The sequence below is a fragment of the Phlebotomus papatasi genome, chromosome 2 (assembly GCF_024763615.1).
Source record: "Phlebotomus papatasi isolate M1 chromosome 2, Ppap_2.1, whole genome shotgun sequence".
Lineage (NCBI taxonomy): Eukaryota > Metazoa > Arthropoda > Insecta > Diptera > Psychodidae > Phlebotomus > Phlebotomus papatasi.
The window spans coordinates 104977960-104999569 of record NC_077223.1 but is presented as its reverse complement, the minus strand read 5'-3'; the positions used below and the strand labels follow the sequence as shown (position 1 = coordinate 104999569).

Here is a 21610-nt window from a genome sequence, read left to right as displayed (position 1 = left end):
TGAAATTCCTATAGCAGCTCTTAAGATCCTTAAGAGTGCACCACTTTACTTATAGTAATCTCAGTGATGGAAGCAAGAGCGTTATAAGTAAATAAATAGATTTTTGGTTCTATAGTGCCTTACTTAGGGAATTATACAAGACTATTTTAAGAAAAAATTGCTGCTTGGACTGGTAACCCTAAGACAAGTCTTCTATGGTCTCCTACGTCTCACAACCCGCGAAGGTTTCAAGTCCGTTACCTAGCATGACAGTAGTCTCACTGCAACACCGGTTTAGGATAAGACATAGGTCCTTCGGTTAAACGGTCACCACCCAGAGGCCTGTAATGACCTGATGATGGTATGGAAGAGATTTCTCTCAACCACAACCCTTTGTTCAGCCAAAAGGATAGATCATCCGACAGGATAACGGTCAGAGTTGTAAGATGTTTTCTGTTAAGGCCACTCTCAAGACCCCATGCACCACACGCTCCTACTTCATCGTCATTCACCCGAAAGACTTCATACCCGTTTAACCACAGCACAGAACCCTGCGATCCCGTACTCTAGAATTGGGTAGAGAGGTCTTTGGTTAAAGGGTTACCACCAAGAAGTACTATAATAGCCTTTTTTGTCTCAGCTTTAAGTGTCTTATCTGGTTCCATTTGACGCTGCGTCATTGTCCTAAATTGTAACGCAGTACTTAACCTATTAAATGAACACTCATCTATAGCGAATGTACACTGAGAGAAATCCGAAAAAGTTAAAATAATATTCCGGAAATGTTAATGTTACCCTGCATTATTGATCCGAAATCGGTGTTAATATTATGCTTTTTAGGTGTATGGGGGGTTAAAGTTAACCTTTTTCATGTTAATTTTACACTTAAAATGGTGTAAAATAACATTAAAAAATGTTGATATATTTTTACACATAAAAAGTGTTAAATTTACGAGGAAAAAAAGTTAATCGCATCCTCTTTTTTTCTCAGTGTAGAGACGGTAGAAACCAGCTGTCAAAGGTCCAGAACAAGATGAAATCGTTCACATTCTGAGACCTATAGTCGTCCTGAGGCTAGGAGATGTGACTTAAGGAAGCCGTATAAAAGCACCCTTTTCATTTACTACCGAGCCCAAACCTTCTTAATGCTACTGATCCAAGCCTGTCTCTCCCTACACTCACTCTTAGAAAGTCGTGAAAGTTGCATCCACAACATTACGTTATCTTGAGGTAATATTTACGTTCAAGAAACAGGAGATGGACGAAAACACTGAACTTCTCTTGATTTTTACAATTTTATTCCCTCACTGAGTGAGAGAAATCCGAGAAAATTAAAATAACATTCCGGGAATGTTAATTTTACTCTGCAGTAGTGATCCGAAATCGGTGTAAATATTATGATTTTTAGGCATATTAGGTGTTAAAGTTACCCTTTTTCACGTTAATTGTACCCTTAAAAAGGTGTAAATTTAACATTAAAAAATGTTGATATATATTTACACCTAAAAAGTGTTAAAGTTATGAGGAAAAAAAGTTAATCGCACCCCCATTTTTCTCTCAGTCAGTGCTACACACAGAAAAATATTCGACTAAAATTAATAAATTTCTACTTAAATCATACTAAAATTAGAATACATTTTGCTCCAAGTAATACCATTTCTTAATTTGAGGTTAAATTACTAAAAGTTGTCTAACAATCCGTTGGGATAATTAAAATAACTTGTGGATCAAAAATTTCTAAAATCTTTATATCAATTTAGAATATTACGGATTAATAATAGTTTAAAATAGGGTGTTATTTCTAGAATAGAGTGGATCAATTTTAGTAACTTGAGGGTTAATATTAGTAACTATCACGATTGCTTTTAGATTATCCAAGAGGTACATTTTAGTAACCTGATGGGTTAATTTTAGTATGAGGAGGGTTACTTTTAGTAACTTTCAGGATTGATTTTAGAATGTCGAAGTGATCAATTTTAGTAACCTGGGGGGTTAATCTTAGTAACTTTCAGAATTGATCTTAGAATATCGAGGGGATCAAGTTTAGTAACCTGGGGATCAATATTAGTAACTTTTAGGATTAATTTTAGTAACTTTTGGGATTGATTTTAGAATATCGAGGGGATCAATTTTAGTAACCTGTGGGGTTGATCTTAGTAACTTTCAGGATCGATCTTAGAATATCGAGGGGATCAATTTTAGTAACCTGGGGGTTAATCTTAGGAATTTTCAGGATCAATTTTAGTAGCTTTTGGGATTGATTTTAGAATACCGAAGGGATCAATTTTAGTAACCTAGAGGTTAATATTAGGAATTTTCAGGATCAATTTTAGTAACCTGGGGGTCAATCTTAGTAACTTTTAGGGTTAATGTTAGTAACTTTCAGGGTTGATTTTAGAATATCTAAGAGATCAATTTTAGTATCTTATTTATTATTATTATTTTAGTAACTTAACTCGAAGAAAAATTTTCAAAAGACTGATGTTATCTTTCTGGGCAGTTCTGAGCGTTCTGAGGTAATTATTTCAGGTAAAAGTAGACTAATATTGGAGTAAGAGAGTGACTAGACCCCAGGGCTATCCCAAGTCATTTTAATGATGTGGCAATAACGTTTTCATGACACAATTTTCACACTATATAGTAAACTTTTATTTAGGAGTAATTGTATTGTCCTAAATGAATATTTTCTAAAGTTTTACATGTTTGGAACTGTCTCACTCTCCCCTATTTGAATTTTCAACGCCATTCTCAAAATTTATAATGCAAAAATCCTTCATTAAGTAAAATTACGCCACACCAAAAAACGATTCCGCCGAATTTGACTTTGCCTGACATTTTGCATGGTAATTCGAGATGGGTTAACAAATATTATAATTCGCCGCATAACTTAAACTGATGTAAGAATAAATATATCAACGAGACTGTCAGGGAGGCAAGTGGCCAGAAATTATAAATATTAATTTTCTTGCTTTTGAGTATTCTCAAAGAAATGGCAGTAAATCTTATTTTATTGCTGTTGAGTGTTGAGTAAATAACTCGTTGAATATATTTCATATATAGCAATTTTTATCTCAACTGGTCAATGAAATACCTTCATCTTCCGTTATCAAAATGCCCCACACTTTGCCATCTATTTTTCCGTGGGATTCTGCATAGAGAGCATATAGTGAAAACTGATGAAGTATTTTGAGTCGCAAGTCTTTGGAAGGTGATAAATTGTTGAATAAACTTTCCAAACAACCATCCACATAATTGGCAATGCCATAAATTTTTTTTCTTTGCCTTCTCACAACCCGTCTGGCTGGATTGAATTGAATTAATTAAAATCCTCCTCCTCCTTTATACGCGTCGCGATGTCTCCAGCCCAGGAAAACTTCGACGTAAGAAGGGTGTGGTTTAAAATAAACAAATTAATTAAATTCCCACCCATAAAGTGGTGGAATTGAGATTCTGATTGAGCATCAATCGTTTCCCGCGGGAAATACCAGCAGATGGTATTTGGAAAAGGAAAATACCATTTCTTGGGAAAATCATACGTATAAATATTGGCATGAAAATGGAAAATTATCCTTCAGATAAATATGAGGGTTTTGTGTATTTTGGGCAAAATTTGCATTTTATCCCCTACAAGTTCTGATTAATTTTCCTCGCAAGAGTTGTCATGAGAAAAACCTCAAAAATTTCATTATATATACCTTCCTTCCAGACCTAAATTGATGTGCAACCTGTGCTCCCATTTCTTCGTTTCTCACCACTGACTCTTGCAATAAGATTTTCTTTCTGGGCTCAATCAAGAAACACATGCGGTGTGGACAAAGTGGGCAAAAGCTCTCAGCAATGGAAAATTTCAAAGTTCATCACACACCCATTGAGAAAACCACAAGAAACATGTTATTTTTCCACCATATTTTCCACTGCTTTAACCTTCCACGAGGTATAATAAAATTCTATGTGTTAAATTTCGTAGAGCATGTTTATGACGGTCTGCTGAATTAAAATTGGTCGACTGTTGACGAAGAGTCATTGGGTTATTGCAAAAATTCGCAAAGAATTTTCTGTATGAACACAAAAGAAAGCATAAATGTTTAACGACTATTTTACATTTTATTGCTCAAATTGTAAAGTGAGACCTGAAGAATTCCAACAGGCTAAACACTCAGAAGCAATCAATGTTGACAAAGACTTTGCTTTTAAATCAAACTCTAAAAGACAACATGATTTATTTGTTTGTTTTCGAAAGCAACTCCATATACCTATCCCTATCCCCCGCTACTTGAACTCTGATTGAGTGGATAAACGATAAGGGATATCAATATTGATTCTTTAGTGTACCTCCTATAAAAAAAATTCCTGCTACCACAAAGATTTTACTTCACAGCGCATATGTGTTGCTAACATGAAGTATACAGATAAATGTAAAATTCACCAGCGTACACACTAGTCACCCTCAAAAGTGTCCTGTGGCTGTGATATATTTATAAAAATCTCGTAAACGTATTATTAAAAATTCAGTAGTTTACGATTGGCAGTGAACGGAAAACTTACATTCTCTGCCACTTCAGGAAGATGTTTGAAATCGATCCCAAGACACTCCAAGGAAAGATTTTGAAATTCACTCAGCCATCTTCTCCTAGGTCTACCCCAAGGTTGAGTTTCTTCCACAATCGCTTATGCCCTAGACTTACTTATGACTTAAACCGAGAGAGGGTTAACGGATTAGTCAAAAATTGATGGAAATGTAATCTACTCATTATTTCGATTAAAATTGCATTAAGCCGTCTCTTTAACACTAAACCTACCAAGACCCGGTCAAATTGACCGGTTTAAAATTAACACATATTTAAACGGTACAACGTCACTATCAAACGTTATGAATTTCTTAAAAAAAATATATGTAATATATTTTTCAGTGTTAAAATTTTAATTTTTTGTTCTTTTCCAAGATAAATTTGTTCAGTATCCTATCCTACCACGATTTACCATTTGACCGAAAAAACCACCAAAACGGTCGGTAGGTTTAGTGTTAAGTCATAAGTGTGTCCAGGGTATTACAGTTGAGTCTTCCAAATTCTAAAACGCTCAGGGGGTATTTTCACTGAGAAAAAAACGGGGTGCGATTAACCCTTTTTCCTCATAACTTTAACACTTTTTAGGTGTAAAAATATATCAACATTTTTTAATGTTACTTTTACACTTTTCGGGTGTAAAAATAACATGAAAAATGGTAACTTTAACCCCTAATACACCTAAAAAGCATAATATTTACACCGATTTCGGATCAATACTGCAGGGTAAAATTAACATTTCCGGAATGTTATTTTAACTTTTTCGGATTTCTCTCAGTGTTTGACATTTCTCACCACCCAAATACGAACGATATCTTCAAAACTAACGGAATTTATGTGAGATTAATTTGTACTTTGAATCAAATGCTCGTACAATCAGTCCCGGCATTAAGTATTTCGGGATTATGCACCTGACGGAATTATGCACATACAATTATGCAAGTTTACCTACCATTGGGAGTCAATTTATGAAATCATTTTTGCAATACGCCTGAATGTATACTATCTTGCGACACTTTGAATTTAAAAACATTTTGCTACTTTTTCAGAACAAAACTTTAATTTCTTTTATTAACGGTAGAGTAAAGTGGTACAAGTTGGACAATGGTACAATTTGGACAGGACTTTTTTCTTGATAAAATTTTGTACTGAATTTATCAAGAAAAAAGCCATATCCAACTTGTACCGGAGAATTGTCCAACTTGTAACACTATGTCCAACTTATATCACTTTACACTAATTTTTATTTAACCCTCTAACGGGTAAGACCGCCTCAGGTCAGAGAACTCATTTCCAATTTCCATAAAAATACCGATTTGAAGTTATTTGACTAAAATAAATATATTTTTTACTGAAAGATATGTCATTCTACTTTGTATATTTTATTTAAAAACTTTGAAAAACTAAAAATGTGAATTTTAGAAGCAAAAAGAGTTTCAAAAAATTTTTATATTTTCTCACCTAGCGCCTAAACTAAAAGAGATAATGAAGAATGGATGGTTTTTTCGACTTTATTGGATCATAATTATCCTAGAAAACATTGTTTTAGAACTTTTTTTTCGCATATTAAAGAAAACACCGTTAGAGGGTTAAATATTCTGACAAATTATTGAAAAACTCTGGCCAAAAAATACAGTTTGTTAATGCATTTCTATTAAGCAGTTGAATCTTTTTGTTTGAACTACTTCTACTCCGCGCGAAATGCGTTCTACGGTCGATTTAATCAAAAGAAAGCCCCTGCGGGTATGCAAATTTTCTCAATGCCATTTCAACAGTCGTAACATGAACCAATACGAAAAAGCTTGATTATGCAAGAAAGTACATGAGAACAGTCATGTACTAAAAAAATGTTGAGGAAAAACATTTCCCATTCCATTGAAAAATGCATACAGAATATATCTCTTTTGTTCTGAGTGTCTCATTTGAGAAAAAAAACAAAGACGATACCTACGCTACAAGGTACAAGAAACACTCCTGAAAAGAATTTATGCTGCTATTCCAATGAAATCGGTGAATCATTCTCCTGAGCATTTTCATTTAGTTCAAAACTGTTCCCAAGTGTTTCTACATTATCGACTTTTATTTGTGTTGGTTCCTATCACGATTGTTTTCCGCAGTCCTCTCCGTGTTCTAAATTAAAAAGTAGATTGTCATTGGAATAGCGTAACTATCATATTTCGGCATAGTTGCATGCAAGCGCCAAAGTCTCAAGTTTGAAATGTAATATCTTTAATAGAAATTGATTTTTTTATTACTTCTTTTTAAGGAGTGTTGCTTGGAACCTTGTAGACATTTTATCGTCTTTATTTACTCCAAAATCATTCTTAATACATTTTAAAATGAATAAAAATATAGACATAACTTTGGTGCCCTATTTCGGCCACCTTCATTCTCATAGTTCCTTGCCCTTCGGGAATTCTTCCAATATCTTTTTCACGTCATCTTCTATGTCGAAGCTACATTTTTTGTTATTCTTTTGCATTGTATGATCTCTAGAGTACGTAAAATCTAAAAGTTCATGGAAATTCGAGGAATAAAAAAGGTGGCCGAAATTGCAAGCTGGCCGGAATTTGGCACACTTACCCTACTCTTGTTTGTTTCTAAAGTAATTAATACATTGCAAAGGGCGAATGGGAAAATAGGCATTGTTCTTAGTTAATACATCGGACACTTTATTATGGAGAAAATGTAATATCGTCCACTCTTCGTGGAATTTCGTACAGTAAGCGTTTGTTCTTCCGGAATTTTTCCAAGGATTATCCTACAGTGTTTCGTTAGTAGACGCTTTTTTGTTTCTTTATACATTGCTCAACTTAAAAATGAAAAAAGAAAGCAAAAGATTGTGGAATTTTGAGGTATTAAGAAACAAGTGGACGATATTGGAACCATAGCGATTTTTTTGTTTTTTGCACTATATAATTTCTAGAGTATGCAAAAACTAAAAATTCATGGAAATTTGAGGAAGAAAGGGAAGAAGAAGTGGCCGAAATTTCAAGCTGGCCGAAATTTGGTACAGTTCCCCTGCTTTCATCTAATTTCGTACAACCATACCTCACTGAACTTTCATAGCAACCGTTCGTGAAGCGAAAATATCATGGAATGTGACTTTTGACTTATTTTCGCCATACACCTGATGAGGTGGAGTTTATACTGGAGCACCCAAACCTTCCTCTCCACTTCCCACAGACCCCCATCCCGCTCTTTCGATGTAACACTGAGGTAAACTTGTACACCCAAGTGCACCAACAAATTCATCATCGTGATGTCGTGTGTGCAAAATTTATGCCATCCAATTGTGATTTGCCGTAATTCCAATTAAGACTTTTCTCCACCCAGAGAGTTCTCTCATGGTGCGCATTTTGGCTTTTCGGTAACCACCCCCAAATGGCCTTTTTTCCGCGTCTCTTGCACATTTTGTGCCATGGACTAGTCACATGTACATGGTGGCTTTTGCTTATTTCCTCCTGCGCCACCAATTTGCAAAATCCCCAACTGGCAAAATCAATTGAGGCAGCAGTTGATGCAGAAATTGTTTCCCATGGCAGATTGACTCCACCAGAAAAGTAACCTCCTCCAGCTGTGCGCCACAAACTCTCTGGGCTCAATTCACTAGAAACGAGTATACTAAAGAGGTGACAAGGTCACATGGTTTGTGGTCTTTTGAACTCAACACGGTGCTGGCGAATATTACACCAAGAGTTGAGTCTCCTGGTGGAAATAATGGGAGATTAGAACAGGTTGGAGGCGACACTCTTAAGATGAAGAGAAAAAAAACACCTCATCATTTCATGATTTTTCCACCACACAAAGTACTCATTTTACCGTGAAAAATATTTTTTTTGCTCTCATCCAACTCTTTTCACATTTATATACCCTTCTGAAGCAATTGACATTTTTTTTCTTGTTCAAATTCTTCAGGAAATACCTGCAATCAATTGATTTTAATTGCTTTATTCTTCATCCATCCTTTTTGCAGACTACGGCGCATTGAGAGAAATTGGAATAAATCGTCCTCATAGGGAAAGTGATTTGAGAGCTCATGGGTGGACAAAGATGACGTTCACATTGAGAGTAAGTGAATAGCAGATTACTAGAACATAGGGGGGTAACCCGGCCAAAGAGCGGTTATTTTGAAATAGTAAGGAACTACCATTCTGTCGTGGCTTGCCTATCCGTCTGACCATGCATATTCTTGCTACGGTGCTGGCCTAACTCCCGAAAGCCAAAATGTCACACGCTATAATTCCGAAAATCCAAAATTCCGAAAACCAGAATCCTGAAAATCCAAAATTCCGAAAGCCAAAATCCCAAAAAGCCAAAATCCCAAAAAGCCAAAATTTCGAAAAGCCAAAATTCCGAAAAGCCAAAATTCCAAAAGACTCGGAGAAGGTTACTGAGGTGCTGGCCAAGCTCCCGAAAACTAAAATTCCGAATATCCAAAATCCCAAAAGCCATAATCCCAAAAGACATAATCCCGAAAAGCCAAAATCCCGAAAAGCCAAAATTCCGAAAAGCCAAAATTCCGAAAGACCCGGAAAAGTTTACTGCGGTGCTGGCCAAGCTCCCGAAAACTAAAATTCCGAAAATCCAAAATCCCAAAAGCCATAATCCCAAAAGCCATAATCCCGAAAAACCAAAATCCCGAAAACCCAAAATCCCTAAAAGCAAAAATTCCGAGAAGCCAAAATCCCGAAAAGCCAAAATTTCGAAAGACCCGGAAAAGGTTACTGCGGTGCTGGCCAAGCTCCCGAAAACTAAAATTCCGAAAATCCAAAATCACAAAAGCCATAATCACGAAAATTCAAAATTCCGAGAACCCAAATTTCCGAAAGCCCCGGAAAAGCCAAATCCCGAAAATTCTGAAAAGATGTCATTTTGGCTTTCAGGATTTTGGATTTCGGGATTTTGACTGATACCCTTTCACTGAACAAACCCATGTTCCCTTTATCTTGTTTCTCTCGATGTTTGCACAATCAGTTAAGGTAAGATAGGGCACTTTGGAATCACGTCTACAGTCGAGTTCCTCAAATTTGAACTCCTCTAATTTTAACGACGGTTGCATTCAAAACGTAAAATATGAGGTTATGTAAAAGAATTCTGCATGGAGTCTGATCTAGAACTATTTTTCTTTGTTGTTTCCTCAATATTGTCGTATTATATTAATTTTCTCAGCAAATTAAACATATTTAACAACAAATTCAATTGATAAAATTCTCTAATGTTATTTTCCTTACTTTAGGGAAAGTGAATTTTACATGAATTCCGTTACGTTTCTGAAAATATTGTTCAAATTTGAGGAGTTAGAAATGTCATCTATACCCTCCAAATGTTCAAATTTGAGGAACTCTACTGTATTTTGAAATTTTGAGATTTTTTAACTGTCTCAAATAATCAAAGAGGAAAAGAAAATCACGAAGAAGTACAAGTGTTTACATTAAAGAATATTTCTTCCAGATGCCTCTCGACATTTCATTTTTCCATACGTTTTTGCATAGAGGCACTGAAGACTATTGGCAAGTTTTTTCCTAAAGAGAATTGACTTATCTGTCTGATATATTTCGAAATTGTGCATTAAAAGTTATCTAAAAATACATATTTCATAATGTTCACCGAAATAATACAAGGACTACGAGCAAATTTGTTTAGGTCGCGGTGCAATATCTGAAATTTTTTTACAAGGAAAAGTGAAAAATAGCTTCAATTTTTATTAGACTTGATGGCCCCTGATTTCTTCATTGTTTTTTTTCCTTTGGCATCTAAAACTGTTAGGATATCTCAAAGTTCCAGATTAGACATGATTCCAAATTACCTAATTTTCCCCTACTAGCCATTATCACACTTCAAAAAGCTTTAAATTCAATAAACCAAAACAGGAATAATGTGAATATACCTGAATTTATACCTCGCTGTCACCAATCGACAGGACGTGCTCTCGGGATTAGCAGTCACTGGCATAGTCTATGAATTAATAATAGATTTAAATGAATCAACGCAAGTCAATCATGCACTTCGTAGTTATGTAGAGGGAAGTGGGGTAGATTTGAAACGAGACATCTTTGAAATAAACACTACTCTCAATAAAATACTAATATACTCTACAAATCAAATTTGGTCAGCAGATACGCAGTGAAATTTATAAATAAATAAATAAAGAAAAGGGAAACTAAAAAATAATGTTGCTATTCCAAAGAAAACTGAAAAGGGGAAATTCTTCTCTTGAACATTTTTTTTAGCACTTTACTGTTCTCAAGTGCTTCTGCATTATCGACTTTTGCTTGTGTTGATTCCTGTATTAACTGTTTTTCCCCAGTGATCGCCGTGTTCCAAAACTACCGAAAAGACGCGATAGGAACCAATACAAAAAGGACGTTTACGCAGCATAGCACAAGAGAAAAGTCATGTACTTATAAAAATGTTCAGGGAAGAGATTTCCGTTCCACATTTTCAATTGAAATAGCATTATTATCTATTATTAAAGAAAAAAGGACGATAACTACTTTACAAGGTTTAGGTAACCTTGTAAACCTTGCAACCTTCCTTCTGGAGAAAGGGGAAACCTTTCTCCAGAATATTTTTTAGTACATGACTGTTCTCAAAATGCTTCTACATTGTCGACCTTCTTTGTATTGGTTCCCGTCTCGACTTTCTTCCTTAATCATTGTCGTGTTCTAAAACAGGCCTGAGCTAAAAGAAAAGCCGAAGTGAATTTGGTGGTGCCTGTTGGCATTCTTCGAAATGCCGCGAAAATTCACGTAGAGAAAATGAGAGGTTTTTTAATGTGAAAATTATTTAATTCCTTAGAGTTAAGTCATTTTCACAAGAAAATCCTTTTAATAATTTAGTTGAATACAGTTATTTGTGTTAATTGTGAATAATTGTCGATATTACAACAAAAACATTGGGATGAAATTTTGAGCTGGATGACTCATATTCTTTTGAGCTGTCCCAAAATTCAGGATAGGTTTGAGAAAAACCCTTTTGTACAACACTATTTTAGTTAATAAGGAATGCAAAAGTATATATTAGAAGAAGGTACACGACCTACTGATAAGGGTAAAATAGAGAAGAAAATATTTTGTCGCATTTCAGAGATTTTTTGCAACCGCAGCGCCGCCAGACGTTTGTCAAGTGCGTTATTTGTGTCACTATCTCTCTCTCACAGTTGAATTGCGCGCGATTTAAGAACTTTCCACTTGAAGTGATATTTGCATTTAATTCCTTTGTATTTCTACAAGATTCAAGTAAAAGGATGTGTAGTGAACAGCTATCCGCCTTCCGAAAAAGATATCAAGAAGACAATTTCTTTCTATATGAGTTTTTATTTCTGTTAGGTCTTTTTGGCGCAAAAATATTTATCATGGTATCGTGAATGAACGGGATTAGTGTTACCAGTATGGCTATCTGTAATTTCCATTAAAATTATCAACACGAAATTTTCGATATTACACGGCTTTTAACGAGCACAGGTCTGTTCTAAAACCACCAAACTGTCGTGACAAAAACGAACACAACTGTCATGCACAACTATGATCCACTCTCCCCTTCTTTAAGCATTACAATAAACAAAAAAATGGATAATTGATTTGTTTTTTTTTAATGAATTCATTACCGAGATTATTCAGAAAGAATGAGATAAGCTTCACTCTCATTCAAAGCTGCCCCACTTTCCCCTACGTGTAATTATACACGGAAATGCTTAAAGTCAAGAATTCTAGTTACGAGTGACTTGTACCAAACCAAACTACCCCGTTCTCCTAATCTCATCAGAGAAAAAAGACACGTTTCAAACATTTTCAGAAAAGTTTAGAAAATTCTTTTAAAGTCACGGTAAGATCGGTGTCATCTAGGGGAAAGTACTCTCCCTTCGAACGTTCAGGCCTTAGAATAATGTGAATTTTCTTTTACTTTTCCTAAGAGACTTACACATTTCTATTAAATATTTGTTAGCTTATTATCAATTATTAATAATTATGTGATAAATAAGTAAAATCTCTTAGGAAAAATAAAAGAAAATTCACATTATTCGAAAGCATGAACGTTCGAAGGGAGAGTACTTTCCCCTACACCAGTACAGTAGGGGAAAGTACTCTCCCTTCGAACGTTCATGCCTTCGAATAATGTGAATTTTCTCTTAGTTTTCCTAAGAAACTTACACATTTCTATTAAATATTAGTTAGCTCGCTATCAATTATTGATAATTCCGTGATAATTTAGTGTAAATGTCTTACAAAAAACATAAGAAATTCACATTATTCGAAGGCATGAACGGTCGAAGGGAGAGCACTTTCCCCTAACAAACTTTTAATCTTTATATTGACTGCCTTGACTTCACACTCAAAATTATACAAAAATTCATATTTAACTTTTCAAGAGAGAAAATATTCTGTCTCAGTTTTCCTCAACATGTTCTTACATTTTGCAGTTTTGTGTGAAATTATGTGGAAGGATTACCACATCTTGGAATTTCCATCTTTGAGGGTATTTTGTTGCAAATGAATTTCTTCTTCAATTTCTGCCGAGAAATGAATCTCTTTTGTTGAAGCCTTGAGTAAGAACTTTGATAGAAGTTTTCACACCATGGAAAACTTCATCGTTTTACAAGTAAATTGATTTTATTCTTCATTTTTTTTTTTGGTATAATGAAACAACTCCCAGGGAGAAACCAAAGTTTTTAATGGAATTTTCTGACTGAGAATATATATAGCTCGATGGGGGCGCCAGGTTCTAAGATCAACAGCGTGAAATTGTGAAGTAAACTCTGAATTGGCAATAAGTGCAGATAATTGGCATCTTATTGCAGATTTTGTCTCCTTTCTCTACCGCCCTAACAATATTGTTATTACTTATTTGGCTTTTACTGTATTGTTGTATTCCTAACCGATTTCCCACGATTCTCTTTTTCTTCTAATGCTGCATCGCGCGGAATCTTTTGGATATGCGTCCTCCGCGGTCTCCATAATACTTTTCTTCTTTTCTTGAACCACACCGCTCCAAGGTACACAAAACACAGAACACACGCGGCGGACAAGAAAATTTATTGTAAATGTATTTACACTGCAGTGGGATAATTTGCCGTTTAATGAATTGCTGGCCCCAGTGTACATTTGTATAAATCACGGCTTGATACATGAGATGCCCTCCACCGCACATTGACTGCTCGTTTTTTTTTTTAGAGAGACCATCTATATACCTCCAATGCTCCAATCTCTGGACCGTTTTTCTTCCACATGGCAAAACTTTTGCCTTTGTCCAACACTCAATTCTTCCCCATTCTTTTCCATACTTCATTCTATACACAACCACTCTGCACTTATTTTTCTTCCATTTCACCGCAACAATTGCAAGGAATTTGTTTGAGGTCTGTGATGAAGATGAAGAGGAAGAAGGCAGAAGGTTTTTGCACAAGTATTTGCACTTAGTGCCACACGCTTTTGAATTTGCATAATTAAACGCATGTGTCACTCCCAATAAGTTCAACAATAAATTTCACCTGATGACCAAGCACATGGCATTGTGAAGAAAATTGTAGGGAAAATAAGCCCCAAGAAATGCCTCTTCAAATAGATCAGGTGGCACCTTTTCTTTATTAATATTATACATATTCCATCAATTGGAATGCAGTTCACAATTGTTGAACAAGAAAAGACGCATTTTGCAAATAACTTCCCCCTTCGCACCAAGATATTTTATTATTAACCACGTTATTACTCCATTCCATTGCATTTCTTCAAGCCAAAGACCATGGTGTTAGGCATGATCTAAATAAGAGTGCAAAGGAGGTACTTGTTGCATCTAGAACTGTACACCACGATAAAATAACTCTTGAATAATCAACCATACACTTTTGGTTAACCTCTAAATGGAGCTATTTCGAAATGAACCTCCCTATGCTATGGAAGAGTCTAAGGGCCTTGACAGACTTGAGGATTAGCCGAGAAACGGCTTAGCATAATTATATTAGAAATAATGGTCAAACTACATTTCCGACATTTTTCACTAAGTCGTCTCTCGGCTTAAGTCGTAAGTGTGTCTAGTCTAGGGCATAAGAAAATCTCTCTTTGTGGTTTGTTTCTTGACTAAAATTTGTCAGTCTTGGTTTTATAAAATTCCCAGGCGTGTCTCGACTAAAATAAACAACCTTGCTATTTTATTTCGAAACGTTCCGAAAAAGTAAAAAGCCAAGCAATAATAGTTGACGAAGAGCAAGTGGAAAGAAAACGGAAATAGGAATTCATCTTTAAGAGCAAGGACAATGTTCAAAAATGAACATGAATACACAACACTCAAAAGATATTTAAGAAATTGTTCATAATTAAAACCAACTTAAACAAAGAACCTTTACTATTCTTCACAAAATGCTAACAGGAAACAGGATCATTTCAAAACCGTGAATGAATCAAAGCAAGTGATATTCAAGTCACCCAATCCTTTCTGAAATAGAGATAAGAAAAATCCCGCCACTGCTCATACTTGATCTGGGGACCTCTCGTTAACTACACGGATGCTCTACCAACTGATTTATTAGAGGCCACATGCTCGGCCTGATTTCCTACACTACCTTAACCAATTGCATTGTGCACTTCAATCATTTACTCTCGGACAAAGCTGTGCAAGAACCGTTTGAAACCGAACAAACGTCAAATGAAACTTGGACGTCAATGGTCAAAATAGTACCTGAGTAACGACTCAGGCCAGAAAATAAAAAAGTCAGTACTTTACCGATGAAGACTGATGCAGCCGGGATCAGAATTTCAATACCTTTCTAAAAAATCTAAATTTAGCCAAATGGGTTGAAAAATGAGCCTTGCAAAGTGATTGATCTTTGATCTTCAATAATTCAGAATGTCGAATTTTCCGTGCATAGGTATGTTTTATGAAATGTGCCCCTGAACTACTTCTAAAACATATCCGAAAATTATTGAAAAAGCTTGGGCCAATTTTGAGAAAACCCCAAAAAACATATTTTGGAGAGAATAGAGGGGGAGGGGAGGAGAGGGAAAAGAAAAAACCTCTAGAGATATTGTTATTTTATTGGGGGTCATCGAAGACTGGACGTCAATATCTCTTACCGTTTAAGCTCCAGAAGGGAAATTCTGTAACGCTCTGGAAATGCCATATGACAAATTGGGTTCGAAGCTTAGGAGAGCTTTTTCGAAAATGCGATTCTGCAGCCGTGATATTGCCATTTCTGCTCACGTGGCATTGTCAGAAGTCACATATTTGATATTTCTGGCAATTCAAATGACAATGAATTTTGTTAAACAAATCAACCAAGACGTACTGTATTTTCATAAAATCATCAAGTAAATGGTTTTCATTAAAAAATTCAATGAATTGCATTTTCGAACTCATATTATATGACAAAAAAGCTCGAATGGCGGCATTGTCAGGTTTCGAACTCACGCGTGACAATGCCACGAAAATTACAGAATTTTCCTACAGAACGGTGACAAGTTGAAAAAAAGACGATTTTATAACTGCTCCCTCTTTGAGTTCGAACAGTAACAATTGAAAGACTTGTACACCGCATTCCTAGATTTTCTCCACCTTGTAAAAATTTTATGATGATTCCTTTTCTCACACTGACACCCATTCCCTGAATTTTTCATCTAATTCCTCTTGGAAACTAGAATAAAAACGCTGAATTCGATAGAAAACGCATTTTACAACGCCTGAAAATGGTCACTCGTGAGATTGTGCTGATCATTAAATCCCGAGAACCAATCTGGTTCAACCTTGCTAAATGAACCTTCTTATATGGTTCTTCTTTCAAATACTGAATGAATTCCTTTCAATAATGTTCTTCCTCAATATTTTCACATGACTTTTATGCCTCGACATTCTTTAATGTACCATTGACAATAATCATTAAATTCCAATGACAAAAAGACTGCAGAGATCTATGAGACTGAGAGCTTTTTTTCTTGGATTTCCTGGACGCGACATTGAGGGAGTGGTGGTTGGAATTGGAATTGCTCTTGATCTTTTTCATCTTCTCTTGCTATTCAATTTCTTCACGAAATCTCGGTGATTTTTTTTTCCTTTCTCATTACATTTGACAACATCATTTTGAGAGACTGTACATATTTCATTTTGTGCTAGATGAAATGGAAAACAACCCCTAAGAGAAGTGGATGCGAAAGAGAAAGAAAGATGAAAAATTATCACTACATCGCAATTCATCCATCAACTTTTCCATGTCACAATCATTTATCTCATGCTCTTCTCCACATATTCTACAGTGACTTTGCCACTTTTGCACTTCGTCTGTGTCATCTTCTTTGGGTGTCAATGGCTACAACCTGACCTTTCTCCACCCCACATGCCACACTACATAGAGAATAGTAATCTTATGGAGATTAACAGTAGCGCGTAGGTTTTTGCTCCAGCAAAAGTCACATAGGCAAAATATACTCCAATATCTTGGAGTGTCTTCATCGGGAGAAGAAAAGTACACATTTCAAAACCACAAGAGTGCGTGTGAGGATATGAATTACTTCTGTAGGTAGTAAGTACACTTCAAGAAATATTTATGAGTTCACCACAAGTGTTTTTGTCCAATACAATATTCTCACCTCGAGCATAAGTAACTTGAAGTGGTAGTACTGATAATTTCGGGAGTGTTTCATCCACTCCACCTCCGTATGGTCAATAAATTGTACCAAGTCTTGCAATTGCTATTGAGTTTCACATCGAAATCACTGCCTCGAGTTGTGAATTGACAAGTGCACAAGACTCCAATGCTGCTGAATGCAATTTCTTCTTGTGGTTTGAGGGGTTTGAGCATTACTCCGGGACTTTAATGAGAATTTTCATTTCATTCAGAATTTTCTCAGTCAATTTCACAAACAGAATTTTCCAATCAAATATACAATTTGATTTGAAGGTAATTGTAGAAAAATAAATATTATACTAAAACATCGAAAAATGGAATTGAAATTGAATATCAGGAAATCAATGAATTGATTGAACTTTCTACACTGAGAGAAATCCGAAAAAGTTAAAATAACATTCCGAAAATGTTTATTTTACCCTGAAGTATAGATCCAAAATCGGTGTAAGTATTAACCTCTTTAGGTGTATTGGGGGTTAAAGTTACCCTTTTTCATTTTAATTTTACCATTAAAAAGCTGTAAAATTAACATTAAAAAATGTTGATATATTTTTACACCTAAAAAGCGTTAAAGTTATGACGAAAAAAAGTTAATCGCAGCCTCTTTTTTTTCTCAGTGTTGGGAAGACTTTCGCAAGATTCGCACACACTCTGGCTTCGAACACTTCATATCTTTCTCGTATTCCTTTAGTGAATCTGACACATTGCAGTAAATTTTAATAGGTAGTTTTCATATAGGGTAAATGTACCAAATTACGATCAGTTTGCAATTCTGACCATTTTTGTTTTGTTCCTCGAACTTCCATGAATTTTTAGTTTTCACTTACTCTAGAGATTATAGTCTATAAAATAACAAAATATGTCGCTTCACCGAACGAAATAATGTGAAAAAGGCTTTCAAAAAATTCCGGAAGACTGGACGGGTAAGAAACTATGAGAATGAAGGTGGCCGAAATAGGCCACCAAAGCTATGGTTTATTTTCATTCATTTTAAAATATATTAGGGTAAGTGTGCCAAATTCCGGCCAGCTTGCAATTTCGGCCACCTTGTTTGTTCCTCGAATTTCCATGAACTTTTAGATTTTACGTACTCTAGAGATTATACAATGCAAAAGAATAACAAAAAATGTAGCTTCGACAAACGAGATGACGTGAAAAAGATATTGGAAGAATTCCCGAAGAACAAGGAACTATGAGAATGAAGGTGGCCGAAATAGGGCACCAAAGCTATGTCTATATTTTTATTCATTTTAAAATTTCTTAGGAATGATTATAGAGTAAATGAAGACGGTAAACTCTTTACAAGGTTCCAGGCGACACTCTTACAAAAGAAAGAATAAAAAAAATCAATTCGTATTTAAATTTTTTTTTTATTAGGGGTTCATCTATAAGATGATTGCCCCATATTTTAAAATATTACATTTCAAACTTGAGACTTTGACACTTGCATGCAACTATGCCGAAATTTGGCACACTTACCCTATAGGGGAAAGGCTCATAATTTTGTCGAGTTTCTTATTTTGGACACTTTGAGGATAAAATTGGACACTAAAAATAAATTGATTAAAATTATGGATTTTTATTCCAATATTTGATAAATAATTAAATCTATCTAAATATTTGTTCTTTTTGGAAGATTTTAACACTAAATACGTTTAATTTTGAATATGATTTGAGTTGAAATTGCTTTGTTGAAAATTCAGTGTGAGCAATTGCTAACGAGAAATATGACAGAACTTCGTGTTTACTTCAGTTTTATTTAGCTGTGATGAAGTACTAACAAACTTTCCTCGCTTTTTTAAGTGATATTATTAAATATACAGTAGACTCTCTCAAATTCGGGCATTTGGGACCGAAATGTCAATCGAATTAGAGACAAATTCGGGCGTCAAGTTGTTTTAAATGTAACGATTTTTTGTTCATTTGCAATCTCATATTGAGTTTACATGCTCATTGCTATTATAAATTGCATGAAAACCACTTAATAACGCAAAATCGCATCAAAACTAAGACAAATCATGACAAATTTGAGCATATTTGCTTCATTTGATAATCATAATCGAACTTGAAAAATGTCAACAAACTATTTTCGAATTTAACTGCCGTCCGAATTACAAATTAGCCCTATCTTAAAAGAGCCGAATTAGCGAGAGTCTACTGTACATTGAATATTCTGTTGTTTCACGTTAATGGTGTCTAATTCATTTGACTAGAAGTGATACTTTCCTTGTGAATTACGTTTTTCGCGTGAAAAATGGGAAATTTTCTAAGAGATTCACCATTGATGTGATACTCCTTATTTTGGACAGGTGTTTTTCTCACGAAATTTTGTGAAGTTTTAGCTTTTGTGATGACTAGGTTGGACAAATGCCTGGAGAAACAAAGGAGCATCATCTCTACGAAAGAGATGTAGCGAGAAATGCCTTGAAAGGCTCCCGGAAAGGCCAGGGAATGAGCGAATCCGCACGTACTTGAAGTACCGAAGTCAACTCATTTTAATGATTGATATTGAAAGTTTCCGGGCTTCTTGTGACATTCTACGTTTCACTTACATGAACAGGAAGAGGACTTGGTATAAGATGGGTTCACGAAATAAAGAACAATGGACATATTGAGGCGGATTAGCTGTCCAAATATACAGCCAAGTTGTCCAAATTAATAACCAAGTTGTCCAAAATAAGAGCCAAATTCACCTCTACATATCAATTCATTTTTAAACATATTAAGACCAATTTTACTAAAAACAAAGACAATAAACCCTTGCCAAGTTTTTAAACAACCCTTCTGAAAAGAGAATCCTGCACTCAGGAGCAACTCAACAAGGTTTTGGAAGTCTTTCGTCGCGGTTTCACTGACACTGTTTGTCTCCAATTAGAAACATTCCCTTGTCTCCATTTGGAATAATATGTTTCTAATAGAAGCAGTTTACGCTCGCGTATTTTTCTTGTATTTAAGAAGTTTTCAAATTATATCTAAAGAATTTTCACTAAACAGTAACATTCTAGAAGAGTCAAGGAGCAAATTTATGTAATTGACTTCAGAAAAAATATGAACTTAATGCGTTGAATCTCCCGTCAAAGTTAAAGCGTCTGGAAATGGTTTTGAATTAGGATATTTACCCTGCATCATCTTTAATCGAAAAAATGTGTTAATTAATCCAATTTATTTTTTCATTGGATGAATCATCATCACAATGCCTTTGTTGAATGCACAATTGAGTGTATTTAGTGGGTTGGCTTTTTGCAATAAATTCTGCAAATCCACCGTAGAACCTCCATGTAGAGTGCAAAAAGTAATTTATTGTTCTAGATTATTTTCCTAGCGTAAACCTTCCAGGGGATTTTTGTCCCAGAGAAGGAATGTCTCTCTGGAGGTGGTCAGATACCACGGGGAAAAAAAAGACCGCCAGTGAAGCATTGAGCAAATAATTGTCCTCCAGAAGAAATCATCCATGGAGTGGAGATATATTCTTTTCCATCAACAAATGAAAGAATCATCAGTAAATCAATTATTTTCTCATGAAAAGCTCTTTCTTCAGCAAATATCATCTTACCGTCTAATTGCCACAGACAATTAATTAATAAAAAGATTGAATTATAAGGCCTTGTGCGAAGGAAAGTGTGCAAAAAAATGTCGATGAATATTCATATCCAAAGAGAACTTCCCAAGACTCATCAACGCGTCTTTCAGGAAGGCAAGTGCATTGAAGATATGGTAAAAAAAACGCAACATGGTGAACATAAGACCCAATTCCCACAGCCAATGCAAATTTTATAATCATAATTAATAAATTGTGCACGGTGCATCACCAGAGAAAATTGATTCTTCATCTCACACACTCCATTTTCCGGAAAACAATCCCCATCTTTCTGTCTTGTATTCTCAAGAGCTGACAACTTGCGAAGGAAAAAAGAGTCTCAATTGAATTGATCTTTTTTTTATACTTACAATTCACGTGGATCGAAAGTAAGAGTTGGATTATGCAATTAATTAATGAATATTTGAATCATCGTCTGCCAAAGATGGGATGGGAATTTATGACAAGAAAACACAATTATATGTTCAACTTTTCCTCCCCTCACATTCTCAATCACATTATAAAGCACGCACCATGAAGAAAATTATAACACCCTAAAGTCCATCGAGAGCTTTCCCAACTCCAAGAAATCCTCCATTTGACAAAAGGAGACACTCTCCTCACGAAACTTTGAACTTTGTCTCGCCAGATCAAAATTATGCAAATTACACAGAGCTTGACAACAATTAAATTCATCTTTCTTGTGTCTCACGAACTTTCCTTATGTACCTCAACCCTCAAAGGACTCACAATCAATTTAATGTTTCACCCAAGGGAGTGACAAAATTAAAATCCTCACCATCATGGCTTCTATATCCAACTGACGGAGCGTTATGCTTTTGGGTTTGCTTATAAGCCCTAAGTAGTCTAAGCAAA

General features: G+C 35.2%; 1 protein-coding gene across 2 annotated transcripts in view; it reads left to right on the top strand.

Moving 5' to 3' along the window:
- LOC129800593 (uncharacterized) overlaps window positions 1-21610 on the top strand; it is a 73063-nt gene that overhangs the window by 39862 nt on the left and 11591 nt on the right. Inside the window, exon 2 of one of the 2 annotated variants that reach the window (XM_055845090.1) lies at window positions 8521-8615. The exons of the other annotated variant lie outside the window; for it this stretch is intronic. The gene's annotated coding sequence lies outside the window, so the exon portion shown is untranslated. The remainder of the gene's footprint in view (window positions 1-8520; window positions 8616-21610) is intronic. 2 annotated transcript variants of the gene reach the window in all.